Source organism: Macrobrachium rosenbergii, chromosome 10, assembly GCF_040412425.1.
Source record: "Macrobrachium rosenbergii isolate ZJJX-2024 chromosome 10, ASM4041242v1, whole genome shotgun sequence".
Classification (NCBI taxonomy): domain Eukaryota; kingdom Metazoa; phylum Arthropoda; class Malacostraca; order Decapoda; family Palaemonidae; genus Macrobrachium; species Macrobrachium rosenbergii.
This window is the reverse complement of record NC_089750.1, coordinates 39,381,778-39,402,265: the sequence shown is the minus strand read 5'-3', so window position 1 is coordinate 39,402,265 and position 20,488 is coordinate 39,381,778. Positions and strand designations below refer to the sequence as shown.

At 36.1% G+C, this 20,488-nt stretch overlaps 1 protein-coding gene across 1 annotated transcript in view; it reads right to left on the bottom strand.

Annotated features, from left to right (window-relative positions):
* LOC136842598 (histone-lysine N-methyltransferase, H3 lysine-79 specific-like) overlaps positions 1-17,574 on the bottom strand; it is a 759,589-nt gene extending 742,015 nt beyond the window's left edge. The window contains exon 1 of the mRNA XM_067110173.1: positions 17,489-17,574. The gene's annotated coding sequence lies outside the window, so the exon portion shown is untranslated. The remainder of the gene's footprint in view (positions 1-17,488) is intronic.
* Positions 17,575-20,488: the final 2,914 nt, after the last annotated feature.

The following is a 20,488-nucleotide window of genomic DNA, read 5'->3' as shown; positions in this document are numbered from 1 at the left end:
GTTGGTTTCACCAGCTACCTAATAGGTATCAATATACAGCTACAATAAAATAACCGTCATGTAACCTTCCTTCACAGATACTAAGAGCACAGTAACTGAACAAGTCAGAAGTTCGCAACCCGTGTTGTCAAATGAAAATAGTGAAAGGGAGCAAAATTCCAGCAAAAATAGAGAAAAAAAAAACTCCCAAGAAAAGAGCTAAATAAAAATTAGATAAATAAATAAATTAATATAAAATCATATCATAATAAATATATAATGCAATATGATAAAAATATATATAAATATAGCTATAACGCAATATTGCTTTCAACTTTGCAACGGTCACATTTCTTAACTAACAAGTTAGTAAAAGACACTGTCTGTTACGGGACTGCATTAATATTTCCTTGTCTCTGTATGCTATACCAGCTGACAATATTTTGCTGCACTAGCATACTTGCAATAGGCGTATTTATTATGTATTATTCCTGGACCTGGAACACACTGTCTGATACGGGACTGCATTAATATTTTCCTGTTTGCATCTTGAGCCTACCGGCTGACACTATTTTGCTGCAATAGCACTCTTGTAATATTTACAGTTTGCTTTTGAATTATCACCTGGTATAGCTGGTACTTCACATAACCACATACTAAAAGCTTTTTCAGTAAGCCGTTCATTTCTAAATTTTTGAGTGTTTTCTTATCCTTACTTATATTTTTAAGATATAATGCGCATCAATTTCACAAAATACATTGCGTGCAAGGCACTGACAATTTTATGAAAGAAAAATGAGATGAATTAACCTCCACATATATTAGACATAATGACAACGAAAGCAAATACCTTTGCACCTCACAACGTTGAAAAGGCAACTGAAACTCTGAAAGTGACTGAAACTGAGCGGCGGCCGCGCACATACTTAACAGAACGAGTGTGTAGCGCGTACAGTACAGTACTAGCGCCTTACAAACAACCGCTACCATTGTCAAGTTTGTGCACAATTCTGCACATCACGTTGTCATCAGTGTTGTTGACAGTGATAATATGATAGAAATAAAGGACATTTGGCGTCCTTTCTAAATACAAAAAAGGACAAGGACTGAATACCTAAATTAAAGGGCTGTCCTTTGAAATAAAGGACAGTTGGCAACCTAGATGAGATCCAATATTGTATATTGTTCAAAACGAACAGATTCAGGGTGCCTGAATAGACTCAAGTTGTCTGAAAAGACTCAGTTGTCTGAAAATACAAATTTCAGGGTTTCTGAAAAGACTGTCATTCAGAATGAACAAAAATTAATATGTCTGAATAAGACAAATTTCGGGGTGAGTGAAAGACTCAATTGTCCAGAATGAGTGAAAGTTTATGTCTGAATAAGACAAATTTCAGGGTGTCTGAAAAGACTCAGTTAAAAATTAATATGTCTGAATAAGATAAATCTCAGGGAGCGTGAAAGACTCAATTGTTCTGAATAAGACAAATTTCAGGGTGTCTGAAAAGACTCAGTTAAAAATTAATACGTCTGAATAAGACAAATTTCAGGGTGTCTGAAGCACTCAATTGTTCAGAATGAACGAAAATTAGTATGCCTGAATAAGATAAACTTCAGGGTGTCTGTTAATATGTCAAAATAAGACAAATTTCAGGGTGTCTAAAAAGACTTAGTGGTTCTTAATGAACGGAAATTCAGCTCAAGCTAACGTAAGCCTTTATGTATATTTTATTTTGCAAAGAGATGCTGCAGAACTAATAAAAAAAAAAAGGTTTACGGGGTTATACACTTATGGTGTGGTTAGGAAATTTTCCTTGCACTGTCAAATAATTTTAAATGTGGAGCAATGAAAACAGAAAAGGGCAGTCCGGACTGCAAAAAGGTTATATGTGGTGAAGGAAAGGAATTGTTATTCTCCGTTATCAAAACAAACCTTAGCTCGCACGTGACTAATAATAGTACTCCAATTCTGGTCTCGTGACATCTGCTACCAATGGGTGGGTCATGCAGGTGGGGAGGGGGTCTCTTGACCGCGTGTCTGGTTTTTGCCTGGGCCTACCCGCCTTTTTTTTTACGCTCTGAGCTCCCTCAGTAATGAATGAAATGGGAAATTCTCGCATATATATTTAGCAATAAATGAATTTACAGGAATACTACGGGCTCGCTGAGGAATATCCGACTCAGTTAAGGAATTAAAAGTTTATTACCTTCAAAAATGTGGCGAGGTGCACAGACGTATGGATAAAATTTAGCGAGCGAAAGAAAGGGATTTATATATGAGCGCTGTGCTTGCGGTTTTTATAATGATGGAATTTCTAATGGAACTCACAAATCAAAGATGGCGGATGGATAGGGGATGGGCCCACGTAGCCTGGAATTAAAGATTCCGTGCTGGAATTACTATTCTCTCATCATGAGAGAGGAAATTTAAATTCCTAAATACTTCCTAGCTTTTCCTATCGATCAAGAGAGAGAGAGAGAGAGAGAGAGAGAGAGAGAGAGAGAGAGAGAGAGAGAGAGAGGATAAACCCAGTGATGTGAAACTAGCTGGAGGCAAAGCCTTGGCGGTCACCTACAGTGTGCCTATCTGGGAATTTGGGACTTTCAAATTGTCCTTATCACATGGACGAAGGAATGGGGCTCTATTCCTTTTTATTAACTCTTCCACTCAGTTGCTCCCTAGCTTCCTATTCTTAAAACATGTAGCTAATATGCAATAACACAAAAAATCTTGTGGAATTGTTAAAAAGCTCTCTCTTCTCATGAACTAATTTAGCATGCACATGGTCTATCAGTTATCTAATACTTATTGCAGTCACTTTTCACCCCTAGCATAAACCTCAACAAAATATTTCAACGCATACTAACGCTGTGGAACTGGCTCTTCTCATGTGCTTAAAATGGAGGGGGTATGATATCAGGGTCGTCTCTAATTATGCAGACCAGCTAGCAGTTGCTATTCCACTGATAATTGCAAAGCAATTGCATACTCGGCAAGGTAAGCCAGTTGCTTTGAATGTTCAAGGGATACTTACTTGATTCTGGGTGGCAACGGATCAACGCAGGGAATTCCTTATATTATCAAGAAATCTACTGTATTTATTACATGTCTGACTCAATATTAGGGCAACTTCATAGACAAGGAAAGGGAAAATCTGTGGCTTCGGGCTTTCTTCGTGTGAGGGAAAATTACGTAAACTCAAGGGTTTTCTTAACTAATTATATTTACATAACAAACACAGATCAGAAGAATGACGAATTACTGGGCAGGTAATAATAAGGGCCTCCTAAATGAATGAATCCTACACAATAAATATTCTATGCTGATGATGTCTGCATAACAGGAAACATCTCATTGCGGGTAGAAGGGGGACTTCACATGGATAGATCGAAGGGATTCCACAGTTGAGGCCCATCTGCAATATATGCAAGACAGTTACTTGCAAGAATAATAAGACACTCAAAGAGGACTGAGGGAGTGCACAGATGGTACCAAATAACTCAGTTCAACCCTAAATGCATAATTACGTTAACACTGAATGCTCCAACACAAATTACAGAAGGTGATCACACAATGGAAAATAAATGGAAATCAGACAGAGAAATAACAGGAATCGTGACTGACTAAGAAACCTTATTCTGGTACATTACCTTCGTCAAGATGATGGTGTCCTCATTCGATAGGGCACTGGTGATGGAGGAGGGAACTCAAATACACTACAAAAGTATACTGGTTCAAACCTCGGGGTTAAATACGTAGAAAGTTCGAGGGTCAGGCAAAGTTAAGGACATCTGTCCTCGGTGGTGTTCTGTGCTCTTCTCTCTTTCGATTGCCATTGCACCATCTTTAAATAACCTCAGAGATTACCTGGTGGTGTCTGGCTAGGTGGGGCGAAGGTCAATATTTTTTATGTTTTCTATATAGACCACATGGCATCAGTTAAACCTCGTGGAGGGTTTTTAACATGGTGGGCAGCGCCTACCTTCTCTTTTTTGTTGTCTCCTCCCTTGCTGCTGCTTGACGCCAAGAAGGCGGGACAGTCACCTGGACACAAGGCCTTATGCAGTTATTTGAACAGAGAGAAGGGTTAGACTTAACCATTTTGGAAAATGAAGGAGAGGGTTTATGAAGGGGCGAGTGGAAACCCACAGTTCTAGTAATTAAAACAGTTGAAATGAATTTTATTACTTTCTCAGTTATGCTACAGATGTAAAAATGGGTGAGGTGGCTTGGAAAGAGGTTCCATCCGTCAATATATATATATATATATATATATATATATATATATATATATATATATATATATATATATATATATATATATATATATATATATATATATATATATATATATATATATATATATATATATATATATATATATATATATATATATATATATATATATATATATTGGTTCTTTCCAATGTTCTGTATTCACTCCTCATTTCATTACTCGAAGTCCGTAGAATTATAAAAGAAAGCCACTTCTTAATAATTCCTTTTATTCTTGTCTCCATAGCGAGCTTTCGGACTGTACTTCATCCATGATCGTGCTAGACTAAAATATTTACATAATTTCATGACCAAACATAACAATTACAAATAAGCAAACAAGTGGTTAAAATATTACAATTGTCATGGAATTACTGTTAACATGTAACAAGTCAAAGAGTGGGCAACTGTCAATGGTTATAAGAACAGAATAACTAGACAAAGAATTAGGTGTTTAACAAACCAAAATAAACTAACTTAATTATATGTGCTTTATGTACAGATATATAAAACTAGAAAATGTTCAGAGCTTCACTAAAAAAACACAATAAAAATAAAAAATGGTCAATGCTTAAAAATTTTGAGAAGCCTTTCAAATCCTTCGTTCCGAGAGTTTAAGGAAGGTTTCATGTCTTTTATTAAGATGGCTTCTGTCATCCTTAAGTACCCCACAGAATTCTTACTACACAGAATTTTTACACTTTCAGTAAGCTGTCTTTTCGTTAGTTTTGTTTCGCCATGAAAGTCTACAAAGTCAATTTTGATTGATCCTGCCTGTGTGTGTATACGAAATCTCTCTCCAACAGTGCAAGTGGTATATCCAACATATGTGGAGGAATTACATCCTACCCGGTTGCAGGAATACTGATATACCACATGATGACTGTCAGGAACTTCCCCTAAAATTGGTCTATTGCGGATGAATAGGTTTTTAATTTCTCATTTCAAGATGACTTTTGAATAAAGTCATCTTAAATGAGTCGTTACCAACTAGCCAAGAAAAACACCAATTGACTTCTTTTTTTCAAGGAGAAATGTCAATTTGCTACAAAGTAGAAGAAAAGCTGCTGAAAAAGAGTGTTTCTAATCATGTAAAACCGGTTAATGAAACTGATAATGCCTGTCTCAGGATTTACTATAAAAATAAGAAATTAAAAACCTATTCATCCGCAATAGACCAACTTTAGGGGAAGTTCCTGACAGTCATCATGTGGTATATCAGTATTCCTGCAACCGGGTAGGATGTAATTCCTCCACATATATTGGATATACCACTTGCACTGTTGGAGAGAGATTTCGTATACACACACAGACAGGATCAATCAAAATTTACTTTGTAGACCAGTGATTCTTAAACTGGGGGGCGCGCCTTCCAGGGGGGCGCCAGAAGCTTCCAAGGGGGGCACAAGCAGAGTTACCAGATGGTACCAATTATTTTTTTAATTTCTGATGTTACAAACTTGCCAAAAACGTTATCACTGCTTCCATATATTTTCTAATCATTATCTCAAAACAAGTTATGATAAGTATAGTAGCATACAAATAGACAACATATTGTTTATAGATTAAAGTTGGCAAAAATTTCAGGGGTGGGGGTGGGGCTTAAACATAATGCAGAGGGGAGGCAAAAAGTTTAAGAACCACTGTTGTAGACTTTCATGGCGAAACAAAACTAACGAAAAGACAGCTTACTGAATGTGTAAAAATTCTATGTAGTAAGAATTCTGTGGGGTACTTGAGGATGACAGAAGCTATCTTAATGAAAGACATGAAACCTTTCTTAAACTCTCAGAACGAAGGATTTGAAAGGCTTCTCAAAATTTTTAAGCACTGACCATTTTTTATTTGTTATTGTTTTTTTGAGCGAAGTTCTGAACATTTTCCTAGTTTTATATATCTATACATAAAGTACATATAATTATGTTAGTTTATCTTTTTTATTTGTAAACATTAAACACATAATTCTTTGTATAGTTATTCCGTTGTTTTAACCATTGACAGTTGCCCACTTTTTGACTTGTTACATGTTAACAGTAATTCCATGACAATTGTAATATTTTAACCACTTGTTTACTTATTTGTAATTGTTATGTTTGGTCATGAAATGATGTAAATATTTTAGTCTAGCACGATCATGGATGAAGTACAGTCCGAAAGCTCGCTATGGAGACAAGAACAAAAGGAATTATTAAGAAGTGGCTTTCTTTTATAATTCTACGAACTTCGAGTAATGAAGTGAAGAGTGAATAGAGAACACTGGAAAGAACCAATATCAAAACAGGTAAAGTTCGTAGGTATCTATCGTTCAACGAAACCTGCATAATGAACGCACTGCAGCCTATATATATATATATATATATATATATATATATATATATATATATATATATATATATATATATATATATATATATATATATATATATGTGTGTGTGTGTGTGTGTGTGTGTGTGTGTGTGTGTGTGTGTGTGGTGTGTAATATGATGTGGACGGATATGCAGCATACAAAAACAAATATAATACAATAAAATATAATATAATACAATTATATACAATACAAACGATTTTAATGGATTTAAATTTGCAAAAAAGTAACAGTAAAAGTAAAATGTACAATTAAATTTATTCTTCTACGAGAAATGTAATGAGAACAAAATCCACGTGCTCTGGTTGTTATAGCAATAAAGACAACACAAACAGGTGTGCTGGGATACGGATTACGGGGGAAGGTGGAGGGGTAATGGGAGAAGGGAGGGGGAGCGTGATTCAGAGGGTTTTTTTGCCATTGTCAGAGTCAGTTCCAGAGTTGCCAGATTGGCTATTTTTAAGCCAAATCCCAGAAATTTGGCTTTTTCCTTTTTCTATTTGATTGGGTTTGCGATATCTATCTGGCTTTTTTGGCTTTTTTGGCTTTTTCTTGGCTTTTTTTCAGGTTGATTGGCTTTGCGATAACTATCTTGGTTTTGGGGGGGCTTTTTCTTGGCTATCATTTCAATGAGATTTAGCTTATGATATCATTTTCATAAATACACAATAAAACCTGACGTGGGTGGAAGAGTATATAATATACAAAGCAAATTCTTAACTTTACTGTATTTACAGGTATTGGTCTCTGTCTCCGACTAGTCTATTGCTGCATTTAAAAAGCCCGGAATCCCTGCAGACACTGAAAAAATTTTGGATTGGTGTACTTCAGCATCAAGCTTTTAAAGAACTAGCCACTTTTGTCCTAACATGTTTAGTAACACCAGTAAGTAACGCTGTAGTCGAGAGAATATTCTCGCTTGTAACATCAGTAAAAACAAAAGCCAGAAACCGAATGCAGCTAAAGCTTTTGTTTGAGTAAGAGCTCAGCTACACAAACAAATGTTGCAAAGACTTCACGGCATCTCCAAGAATGATAAAGGATTTTATCTCTGAGAAAGTATATGCCAAAGATTCTACTTCTGATGTAAACGACGCTGCCGAAGAGGATTTAGAGTTTTTTTTGTAACATGTAAGTATTAGGCTAGAATCATAATTATGTGAAAAATAGTTGGGTTTTTTGGCTCTTTTTCCATTGCTGTTTGGCTTCCTCGCTAGGTTTACATCTGGTCAGTTCCTATGTCGGTGTTGGATGAGTTGTGCGTCTGCAGGATAGGAGTGACCTTCCGCTCCCAGTTGGCGTTTCAGGGTTGGTTTCTGCAATGAGGTGCAGACAGATTCTTCTATAATTAGTCGATGGTGACTGTGTTCCGTGTAGGTGATGCTGGTATTTTCCACTAGTTCTTGCGTCATGGGTTTGCGGTGGTGATGGTCAACATGGTGCTCGTGAATGGGTTCATTATTACGGTAGGCCTGTTAGTTGTTGTTCTACGCAAAGTCTAATAAAAGATTTAGACTTTGGTTTTACGGCTGTGGAAGTGTGTCCAACGTACGTATTTTCGTTGGACTAGCATAACCTCTCTAGGTGGGTAAAACGATAAACGGCGTTAGTACTCTCTTCTTTATTCAGGGTCAGGCTGGTAATGTTGTTCGTTGTAAAAGAAGTAGTCAAATCTATAGTCTGTTTTTTTAAAACCTGGCTAACTTGTACTTAGCTGCTTGCCGCTGATTGGATGGACGTCCTGTTGTCCGAATCTCACAGTTTTGATTTCACACTGTTTCAGAATTGTGATTACACGGTCATAGAGCGAGTTAAGAGTTAAATTATGTAATGTCATGTAAATACCAGTTGTAATAAACGTAAGTATTAAGAACATACACCGAAATATTATATTTAACAACTATGAAACAACAATTACCGAAGCCGTAGACTAGAAATATTTTTCCAACGCATGAACTTTAATGTTTAATTTCTAGCTAGATTTTTAGCGTAATCTTGCCATTATTGGTTTGGAAATAACCAAAATGTGTTTATTGTACGTTGCTGAAGGTTCTGTAACACCTAAAAACAAAAACTATCGTAGAAATTTAAGCTTGGCGGAAAAGTTGAGGAGGTGGAGTTGCGGGAGGAACTGCCGGTGAGTTGTCGTTTGCACACACCACTTACAACCTGAATTATTCAGCTTAGAATCGGCTATCGAGCAGGTGCCTCACTATCTATTTCACCTATTTCAGCCATGGCCACAAGAGACGATATAGATCAAAGCACACATGAAGGAACTTCAAACACCAGGCAAAGACATACCTGAAAATCTCTAGTCGGATCTTCGTTGGATGAGTTGGTAGAGCTGCGGACTGGAACTTGCTGGGCCGGAGTTTGATTCCCCGGCCGGCTGATGAGTTAGAGGGATTTATTTCTGGTGATAGAAATTAATTTCTCGCTATAATGTGGTTCGGATTCCACAATAAGCTGTAGGTCCTGTTGCTAAGTAACCAATTGGTTCTTAGCCACGTAAAATAAGTCTAATCCTTCGGGCCAGCCCTAGGAGAGCTGTTAATCACCTCAGTGGTCTGGTAAAACTAAGGTATACTTAACTTTTTTTTTTCTAGTTGGAGAACAGTCACTTTACTGAAATTTTATATAGCAGAGAGTAGCACACTAGCCAGGAAAAAAAAGTATTCATAAATTCAATGCATGTTCAATTTGCCTTTATACATATCCTAGAATATTAATGACATTCTAACAGATAACAATCCTAATTACTTGTTCCCTCGTCTTCCTGTCTTAAGACTCGAGCTTTGGAATTGCTCTAGTGGCCGGTAACTGCTTAGCACGATTACGGTACTACTGTGTATGTTTTAGTTAATAAAACTCCTGCTTGAAGAACTGACGTCTCCTTCACCTCCTTGGATATTAAATGGTAGCAGAGTATTGTGAACATTCCATCTTTTCCAAAAATGTATATCAACAATGTCCGACTATAAATGCTTTTCGCTTTCTAGTAGGTATTAACATCAGGGTTGAAGGTTTCTTCCAGAAGATCCCCAAACACTCTCAAACACTCCAAGCAACTGCAAATACTCGTAATTACCACTCTTCGGCTCACACAAGCCCTTTAGGCTCAGGTCGTCCGCCTCACCACGTATCACAGTTCAGCATCATCATAACAAATTTGGTTTCTTCTGTCCACGATATCTGCACCCTGAGACACTCTGGTCGACAGAACCACTACGCCCTTTTCAGTTCGTAAGTCGAAATCCGTTGGTTTACCTTCTCACATACGGCTTCACACTTGCCGCAACCTCCTCACACGTAGAACTTCCGGAATACTCCCCATCCCCGATGTTCGGGAACTTTTTAGCTGCTCATCATTTCCTTTTATCTTTCCAAGTAAAATTCAGATCTCCAACACGATCGCCGCAGTCCCTTAAACCACGCTCTGCTACCATATAGGCTAATATCCAAGGAGGTGAAGGAGACGTCAGTTCTTCAAGCAGGAGTTTTATTAACTAAAACATACACAGTAGTACCGTAACCGTGCTAAGCAGTTACCGGCCACTAGAGCAGTATTTTTGAAATGAAAAAGAAATAGTATTATGGTATATAAACATCTTGATGATTATTTTAGGGACACAAGAACACCACAACCCAGATTTGAACCGCCCGCTGAGACTACGTCAACCTTGTGGCTGTTCCACCCACAGCTCCAGCTCCTTAATTTTTCCGCCAGGCTTAAATTTGTACAGTAGTTCTTTTTGTTTTTAGGCGTTAGAGAACCTTCAGCAATGTACAATAAATAAGTTTTGGTTATTTCCAAACCACTAATGGCATGAATGTGCTAAAAATCTAGCTAGAAATTAAAAATTAAAGTTCATGCGTTTGAAACATATTTCTAGTCTACGGCTTTGGTAAGTGTTGTTTCATAACTGTCAAATATATATAATATTTTGGTATATAAGTTCTTAATACCTACGTTTATTACAACTGGTATTTACATAACATTGCTTAACTTAGCTTGTAACTCGCCCTATGACCGTATAATCATAATTCTGAAACAATGTGAAAATAAAACTGTGAGATTCGGACAACAGGACGTCCATCCAACCAGTGGCAAACAACTAAGTGCAAGTTTGCCGGGTTAAAAAAATAGACTATAGTTTCCAAAAAAAATGGTACGTTAACGCGTTCAAGAGGGTCTTTGGACGTTATCCCTCTCTTGGTTATGCTGGTAATCACCTTCCTTTTCTTTATCTTTCGTTATATTCGGTTCGATGATAAATTATATTTTTACGTCGCCCTTGGCGTTTTGGTGACGACTATATATATATATATATATATATATATATATATATATATATATATATATATATATATATATATATATAATATTAATAGTCAACACACAGAAACGTGTAGGACAAAAACAAATTTCTTACATTGGGATAGAACCCAGGTCTTACAATTAAAAGGCAACGGCACTGCCAGCTGAACCACATAAGTCATAAAAGAAGCTGGAACCTAAGTACCATTGTACCTAAGGCTTTTACCTTGGCAGTCTTACTACCTGGTATAGCAGGGTGTTTTACAACTTCACGACCCAGCAGTTGCCCAATTGACAGCATTTCATCCGAATTACCCCTTTTGAGGGAATAAAGTAAAATCCTTAGGTGCCTACTGGTTTTATGTCCTGTATAATCAAGTTTTCAGCACCTGGGTTCAATCCCAATGGGAGTGAAAAATTTATATACACTATATGTATGGTATACATATACTGTATATATATTATATATGTAATATATATACTGTATCTATCTATCTATCTATCTGTCTATCTATATATATGTATATATATATATATATATATATATATATATATATATATATATATATATATATATATATATATATATATGTATATATATGTATATATATATATATATATAATATATATATAAATATATATATATATATATATATATATATATATATATATATATATATATATATATATATATATATATATATATATATATATATATATATATATATATATATATATATATATATATATATATATATATATATATATATATATATATATATATAAGTAGCCCATAAAATGCCGAAGCATGGAAAATAAAGGCAATATTTCAGAGACCAAACTGTCTCTTTCCTCGGGCAAATAGTGAATGAGAAAAAGTTACAGAAAAGCAGTATTTATACCAGAAGGCCCATAAGTCAGCCGATACGTCACTCCAGTTGGCAATTTCTCTTTAATCTTCTTAATTGGTGGTTGGAGGAAGATTTTATCTATATCTGAATCCCACGCACCTCTTGAAAGATTCATGGTGTTTCTTTGTTTTATCAAAGCTGATTCCACCATCTGGCTTTTGAACCGACAATTGCTGCTATGAATTATACGAGACATATTCCAGTTTATTCTGTGATTATGGTTATGTTGTTAAAAATATCTGAGCTATGTTGTCTGTACCTAACTGAATTCTTATGCTGTATTAATCTCTGGGGGAGTTATTTGCCTGTAGAGCCGATATAAGATTGGTCACAATCGATGCAAGGGATCTCGTAAACTCCTGTATCTTTGGGGACTGGCTTTTGTTGGACGTTAATCAGAGTTTTGGCTAAGGTATTTGGGTAGGGAAACTCTAACCGGGTAACAGAGCTCAGCTATTTTTAACCACATAAATAACCATAATCACAGCATAAACTGAAATATGTCTTGTATAATTTATAACAGCAATTGTCGGTTCAAAAGCCAGATGGTGGAATCAGCTTTGATAAAACAAAGAAACACCATGAATCTTTCAAGAGGTGTGTAGGATTCAGATATTATAGATAAAATCTTCCTCCAACCAGCGATTAAAAAGATTAAAGAGAAATTGTCGACTGGAGTGACATAATGGCTGACTTATGGACTTCTGGTGTAAATACCGCTTTCTGTAACTTTTTCTCATTCACTATTTTCCTGAGGAGAGGGACAGTTTGGTCTCTGAATTATAGCCTTTATTTTCCACACTTCGGCGTTTTTATGGGATCCTTATAGTCGATGGAATTCTGTTTTAATAGAACATATTTCACAGTCATATATATATATATATATATATATATATATATATATATATATATATATATATATATATATATATATATATATATATATATATATATATATATATATATATATATATATATATATATATATATATATATATATATATATATATATATATATATATATATATATATATATATATATATATATATATATATATATATATATATATATATATATATATATATATATATATATATATATATATATATATATATATATATATTGTCAAGGATATATCCCTCCCTCTTGTAGATGCCCGTACATCACTAATTTTGCAATGCTGTCTGCTATTCATTTGACTGTCAGGTTGGAAAAATTGGCGGGCGATGGGTGGAAACAAGCATAGTTTGAACTAAATCAGAGCTGTTAGCACCAGTGTATAGCAGTGTAGGAAGCGCCGTCCATCGCCTGATTCTGGGACACAATAGGCCTCCCGCTTTCAACCCCCTTTTCACCCCCATCACATCATGTGGAAGTATTTAGGTGTGGGGAAGGTTAAGAGGCATAGTGGGACTAGCTGCCAGGTAGGACCTTAACCACTAAGTAATTAATATTTAAGGATGTTTTTCCTCTGCCCTCTTTGCTGGTTGTCTTGACATATTTGCAGGGGTGTCAGACTAAAGATGAGGCCCCTACAAGACGCCGCTGGCTTTGGAACAGCAGACGCGTTCTCATCTCAGTACTGGGCAGAAGCTATCACCCATCTTCTCCGCTTACGCTGTTTGAAACTATCATCGACAAATGGCCGAGTCAATTGTTTGGCGCCGCACTTATCAGACAAGGTTCGTACATCGCAAATAGTCAGTAAACCAGGCCTTCCCCTTCCACTTAAACCCCTTAAATTTCCCTTTCATTTAAACTTTAACTCCTTCCTCCACAAAGCAATTTTCCCTTGTTAAGAGTTCTGCTTCGGCCTCCCGTATCTCGCCCATAATGTGCCTTGAATTTCAGTAAAGATCCCGTGATAATCATCCAGTTATCCCTTCCCCAGTGCAACTTAAGGGCAATTTAGGCTAAGTAATACAAGTGTTTAAATTTACACTTTGTGTGAGTGCGATCACGTATTGACTGTTAAAAGCCCAAGCAATTACGATCCCCATACTGTGCTAACGTGATTTCTTCATAATTATCTGCTGGGCTATGTAGTGGTTAATATTTAAAATGTGCAATGAGTAACATTTTATAGGGGGATTCCCTTTTCCTTCATTGTGGGCTGCTGTTCTAATCCAGGACCTCTCTTTCAGGAGAGACAAGCTGCTCCATCGCACTCTGTGTCCGATAATTCTGACTGCCTTTCAAATCCTGAAACTATTCCTGGTTGCAGTCTGATTCCTGAAGTTCGTCTTGGCCTCGCCAAATTTTATATGAATTATTTTCCCCATCCTGGAGTTCAGTCCTTTTCAGCATACTAACTGAGACAATTTAGTGTAATCGGGGCATGACTAAGCTATTATTATTATAACTGGAATAATTGTATTGTACATTGGCCCCCTTATTACGTAGCTTGCTTGTTGCCAATCACTGCATTATTGTTCTCTGTATATAATTAATGAGTCTGCTCATTGGCTAACATTTTGCATTATGTTTTGTCTCCTTGCTTATTTGCTAATCTCTGTAGATAAACCCCTTTAAATTGTAAATGAATTCTAATTCCAAATGGAGGCCTTCCTCCTTTAACTGTAAATCCAGGGAAAATCTAGGGTATGTTTTAAATAACTTTTCCTTTGTTCATAAGCTGGGTGCACTTGGTTCCTTCGCAGTCATAAGTTTTAAATTTGTTCAATTCTCTCCCCAACCAAGACGACCAGTTTATGACAATATATATATATATATATATATATATATATATATATATATATATATATATATATATATATATATATATATATATGTATATATATATATATATATATATATATATATATATATATATATATATATATATATATATATATATATATATATATATATATATATATATATATATATATATATATATATATATATATATATATATATATATATATATATATATATATATATATATATATATATATATATATATATATATATATATATATATATATATATATATATATAACCTCACTAGAAAATCCTATTTTCAAGGTTCTATAGCTAGCGCATTAATAACTGTATATGCATCATTATCTGTACATCGGAATTACGTTCTATTATTGTTCGAGTTATTCCTAACGTTAACAATAATAAGCAAAATAACATCAACAACAACAAAATTATAAATATCTTTGCACTTATCCTTAGTTCATAACACTGGGTGTGTACTCATGTCATTTTAATTGACGAAACCGAATTATACTGTAGATCGGAGAGGAAATAATCTCTTCATCAGGCGAAGAAAAACGAATGATTATACAAGGTTTTTGTTGCTTTCGGTAAATTTGATCTATCTTGTAGGCTACTGACACGGGATCTTCCTCCTATTGGAGCCCGTAACCTTACAAACAACTATGAAACGAGTGTTCTGGTCATGAACAGGTCACGTGATGCGAATCATAAATGGGGTAGGGAAACTGAGCCTCTCTCTCCTCTTGCGACCAAGAAGCAAGATAATCCTGGAAGGGACGGCAGCCTACCATCTCCCTACCTCCCTTGATCGACTTTACCGTTTGCATTGTGAGACCTGGTCCCTGTCCCTGGCTTCATGGCCATATTTGTTGATTTACAGGGTGCTCTAGGAGCAAGCGCCCGACCCAGCAGGAGGTTGGCTTAATCAAACAGCGACAAAGGCCGCGTTCATTATTTGTTGCTTTTGCCTCATGAAGGAAGACGTCTTCCAAGATGCGTCGGACCCGTTAGACAAGGCAACATCGACCTGATGCTATTACAATGAAACTGTGAGAGAGCATCACTGCTAACAAAATATGCATACCTTCCTTACAGAACTGATATTATTAGGCTACCTTGAACTATATAGAAGTGTTAATGAGAGAGTGAAGATAACAACCGCAATCTCAAGGAAGTTATAATGTGCAGTATAGATATCACGAGAAATGATATGCGTTACTTTTATAATTATATATTCATAAGGATTTTAAGTACATACTGAAAGTATGCTCGGCAAATGTAATTTTCCACTTGGAAGTTTAGTACATTCACTCCCCGGAGACAAGAAGCTAATTATACGAAAATCTTGCAGTGTAGCATTCCTGATTAATGAAATTTTCTAAACCGAAGACCTCTGCCTATATTGTTATTGTCATTACAGAAACACATGGGACTTTAAGGCATCTTGGTAGCGCCTAATGACAATGAAGACGATCAACATGTTGCTTATAACATTACTATTATTATTATTATTATTATTATTATTATTATTATTATTATTATTATTATTATTATTATTATTATTATTATTATTATTATTATTATTATTATTCATCGAATCCAATCTACCTTTGATTAAGCAAAACGGTAAGGAATGCTGAGAGGCTCCTAAGTTTGATAGAAATTTCAAGGCAAATTACCATTTGGCTGAGGAACTGTGTTAATGTCCCAGTGGGACGCAGACACATACTATTATTATGCATACTATACTTAGATTACGAGGCAACTTTATGCAAACCAGTGATGAAATCAAGAAAATACAAAAGGCAAATAAAAATGTAAACTGAATCAAATATAGTGCAAAAGGTTAACATTAATAATTGCCATTGAAGATGGTGCATCCGCTAGGACAATAATTTGAATGAAAAAGATATAATTTATGAAGGTCTGTCACGTGAGAAACTTCCGTCACGTCGCCTGGTCACCGAACGCGCACAATGAAAGCCTCTCAATTGCTCATAAAATTTTGCAGTTGTTCAAAATTTCATTTTCTCTGAATGAGTCTGATACATACAGGGAAGAATTTCGCTGTTCCCATGTACACTCAGAGCACATCAATCTACAGTGCGATGTCGAATTTACTTGTTTCCTACCACGTTTCCTCGTTGAAAATAATAATAATAAAAAAAAAGACTATCGAGGTTGCATTTAATATAATGAAGAATCACTTTAGCTAAAAGTGGTAGCAAGTGGTGTAGATGTTCTTAGTATTCATGAACATCTTAGTTTTTTTTGTCCCATTTTTACGTATGTGGAGGTTGCTTCGTGCCTGTTGAAGAAATATCAGGCAAATCAATGCAAATCCTCTAAATTGTTTATGACCCTTCTCAGATCTCGTGTGAGAGTTGGTCAGCATTATCACATTTATATATGCGAACATAAGGAAACTGTCTTAACGAACGTATACACAAATATACTCGTAAAAATTTTGTTAGAAATAATCGAGACTAGGACGAACATTCCTGTAACATTCGGCAACTTAGTCGACATTTATTTGTTTGTAAGTACTTGACCTATCGCGCCGAGTGAAGAGCATCTGAGTGGCGGAAAGGCAAGAATACAGGCTTCAACGAACGGGATTCCCGCCTCTATGGTAATGTTTGCTCTTTCTTTCGGAGGAAAACAGTACTGTTATGGGAATTTTGGACATTGTCGATTAAAGCAATACTCGTAGAAAACATTTCATGGTAAACAAACGTTGATGTATACCTTCAGACGAAAACCAGGTTTGGTTTCACCTTTCCGAATCGTTGCAAACTTTTTTTTATCAATTACAATAACACCAAATCCAGTTCTGCAAGGAAAGTAGGATGAAACTCCCAGCTTATGTGCCGCACATATCAACCGCTTAACAATAACTCAAACATACCTGGCTTAGATATCCATTAAAAGTTAAGCGCGAACAGGCGGAACACAGGAATGCTTCCCAGTTGGTGTCCGATCCTCGAGTGAGTCACGTTGGGAGGGGAACGGCAGAAGCTTTAACTCTCATTTTGCGTTTGCGCATACGTGCACACGCTTACACCTGCACTGATGGAACGCAGGTGAGTCAGTGGGATGTAGTTATTGGTAGAAATTGGGACTGAAGTGAAATAGTTTATCTTGGGGAAAGATGCGTTTGGGGTGAATTTTTGTTTGCCCAAAAGAGAAATGAGGGAGAGATTTTAACGATGACTTATTGAAAAATAAAAATCTTCAGATTTCCTTATACAAATCTTGCTCTAAAACTAACAACTAGCTTTAACAGGGTGTAGAGAAATATAAAAGAAAAACATTAACACTTAAGCCCATCACGATCTACAGGAAAATAAAATAAAGTGAAAAGGAATCTCGCCCATTTATTAGGCTTGGGTGAGCGGAGCGATCGTAATAAAACATTAATGACGGTTAATACGGCTTAAAATCGATGGCCGCTGTAAGCTTTAAAGTGGACGGCAGATTATTTTGAGAGTGACTGCTATGGTCTATTTGGCCAATATTCCTTTTGAACGGCTATAATATTAAAAGAAAAAAACTGCGTTGGGTTAGCACACTACGATCAAGTCCCTGCCAGGATTTTTAAACTCATATAAGGTAAGTAGCAGACAAGGGATTATGCAATCTCATCTCTTTATTTATAGAAAATTGACCATGTAGAATGCAGTCATAAGACTGCCCAGTTAGATAATGAAAGCCGAGGTAGCCAATTCAAGGTGTAAGTAAAAAAATAAAAATAGAGTTGTAGTCAGTCGGGAACTGAACCGATCTCCAGTTAAAATAATAGCACACTAATGAATTTAACTGATTTTAAATAATGCTTCAACTCAATGATTTGCTCCGCACACAGAACACAATACTGAATACTTTTAAACACTTGTCGATAATCGGTGTTACCTTCTACTTCAAAGTTCCTTCTTCATAGGTGATAACCTGATGTTTCCAGAACGCTGGGTATTGTTCGTATAGCTTCTCGCGGCTACAAAGGTGATGGTAAAAAATGAAACTCTTAAGATGTTTGTTCTTTCATCTTTTAGATCTTGAAGTGTTGATTTGCTTTTTACAAAGATAATATTTATGGTTCAGGCAATCACTGAAAATTGTTTTGACTACCAGGAATTTATCATACGCTCTTTTCCAACGGAGCTTCCGCTATCGATTTTATAGACTATCTAATAAGTCGACCTGCATAACTTACTTTGCAGAGTATTAATATTCACATCCAGTTGAAGAGCCATAGTTTCAACAATGCTGAATACCAAAGAACTTTCATTCCCTTTACTGTAATATTATCGAACAGTCTTCATGGCAGTTGTAGGAAAGGTTGTGAATATAAATAAAAGAAAGGTTGCATAATGCTACCTCTTAGTACATCTGCCATTTGCCTGTTAGTAAAAATCCTTTAAATTTACCATATTTTCCCCTCAATTAGTCCATTGTCTTGATATTCTTTTTCACTGATTTCCTGTTCCTTTGTTATTCATAACCTGATTTTCTCTTTCTAGGTTGTTTGATGGCCCAGACGTGTGGCTGAGAGAGTAAAAGTCACAATCTTAATATAATGGATTAACACTAATCTAATGAAGGAGGAAATATTAATGGCAAATGATAAACTGAATCTTTTCGTAGATAGCTTGCTGTGTTCTTAGTTACATATAAAAGATTTGGTCATCTACTTGCATTGTCCTGAGATATGGTCAGGTATAGGTCCTTGCAGGCAAAAATTGATGCGGATGCTCCACCTTACTTGGAGCAGAAGACCCACCTCATAAATTAAACATCCCACATGGAAGATGGGTTTACCTTCTTACTTCTTTTCTGTAATTCTGTTCCTCAAAGACTCAAAATTGCTACTAAGGTCGTCTTCCAAACTTCTTCTGATGTCATGGACAGCCCACCTTGATGATGGCATCACATAGGCCACTGTCGTTGGTGGCCCCACATCAGTTAAAGTATAGGATTACCCCGTGACTGTACCAGTCTCCTCCTGATTGCAGCTATCCATTTGAAGACTGTAGTATTTAGCATCAAGACTCTCAGGAACTGTACCAAGTTACTTTGTATTGAATTATTATATGTGTGGTCATTGTGGTGACATAGCTGTTTCGAGGTATTAAGTGTCCTAGAGACTCATAAAAAGTCTATTAGAGACCATTGTTAGCCTAAAAATCGAGGTCAGGAATTTTGATACCCTAAGATGGCTATGACTTCCTCCTCCTGGGATCCAGTTCACTAGTGTCAGCAGCAGACTAGTGAATTGGCCACATTCAGTGCTTTCTTTTATTTGGCTGGGGGAAAGAGTTCCATAAGCCCAAGTGGGGAAAGGTTAAAGAAAAGACAGCTCCAGCTTCTAGTGGCAGGAGTATGATTTCTTCCTGTCTCTGCTGCATTCATCCTACAAGGTGAACATCTGTGGTACTCTCAATATGGTGTTGTTATCGAGAGTGTTTGAGATTAAGTGGGTGTCTATTAACAGGATTACCGTAATTTGCAGATGATGATGAAAGTTGAAAAGACCGGGGTATAGAATGTCTGTTTAGTATGAGTATAGCAGAGGGCATGGGTTGTGTGGGCTCACAAATATTCTTAAACTCAAATGAACTGTCATGCGTATCAGGGAAATTCACTGGTTAAGTTGATGAGTATCATGCTTATCCTTCTTGTGAGGTGCAGTTCCGATTGTTTCATGAGTCACTGATTGACAAATGTCATTGGTGACCCACAGTAAAAAAAAATGGAAGGATGTTGCTCTACCCTTAGCTTCTCGATGATTAGTGTGTCTGTAGAAAGAGCTACAAAGGTAGGAGGTCATTCAGCTGTTGACCACCTGCATTATTTGTTGCTCCTTTTTTGGTTCCACCACCTACTTCCGTTGTAAATGTTGATATTGGAA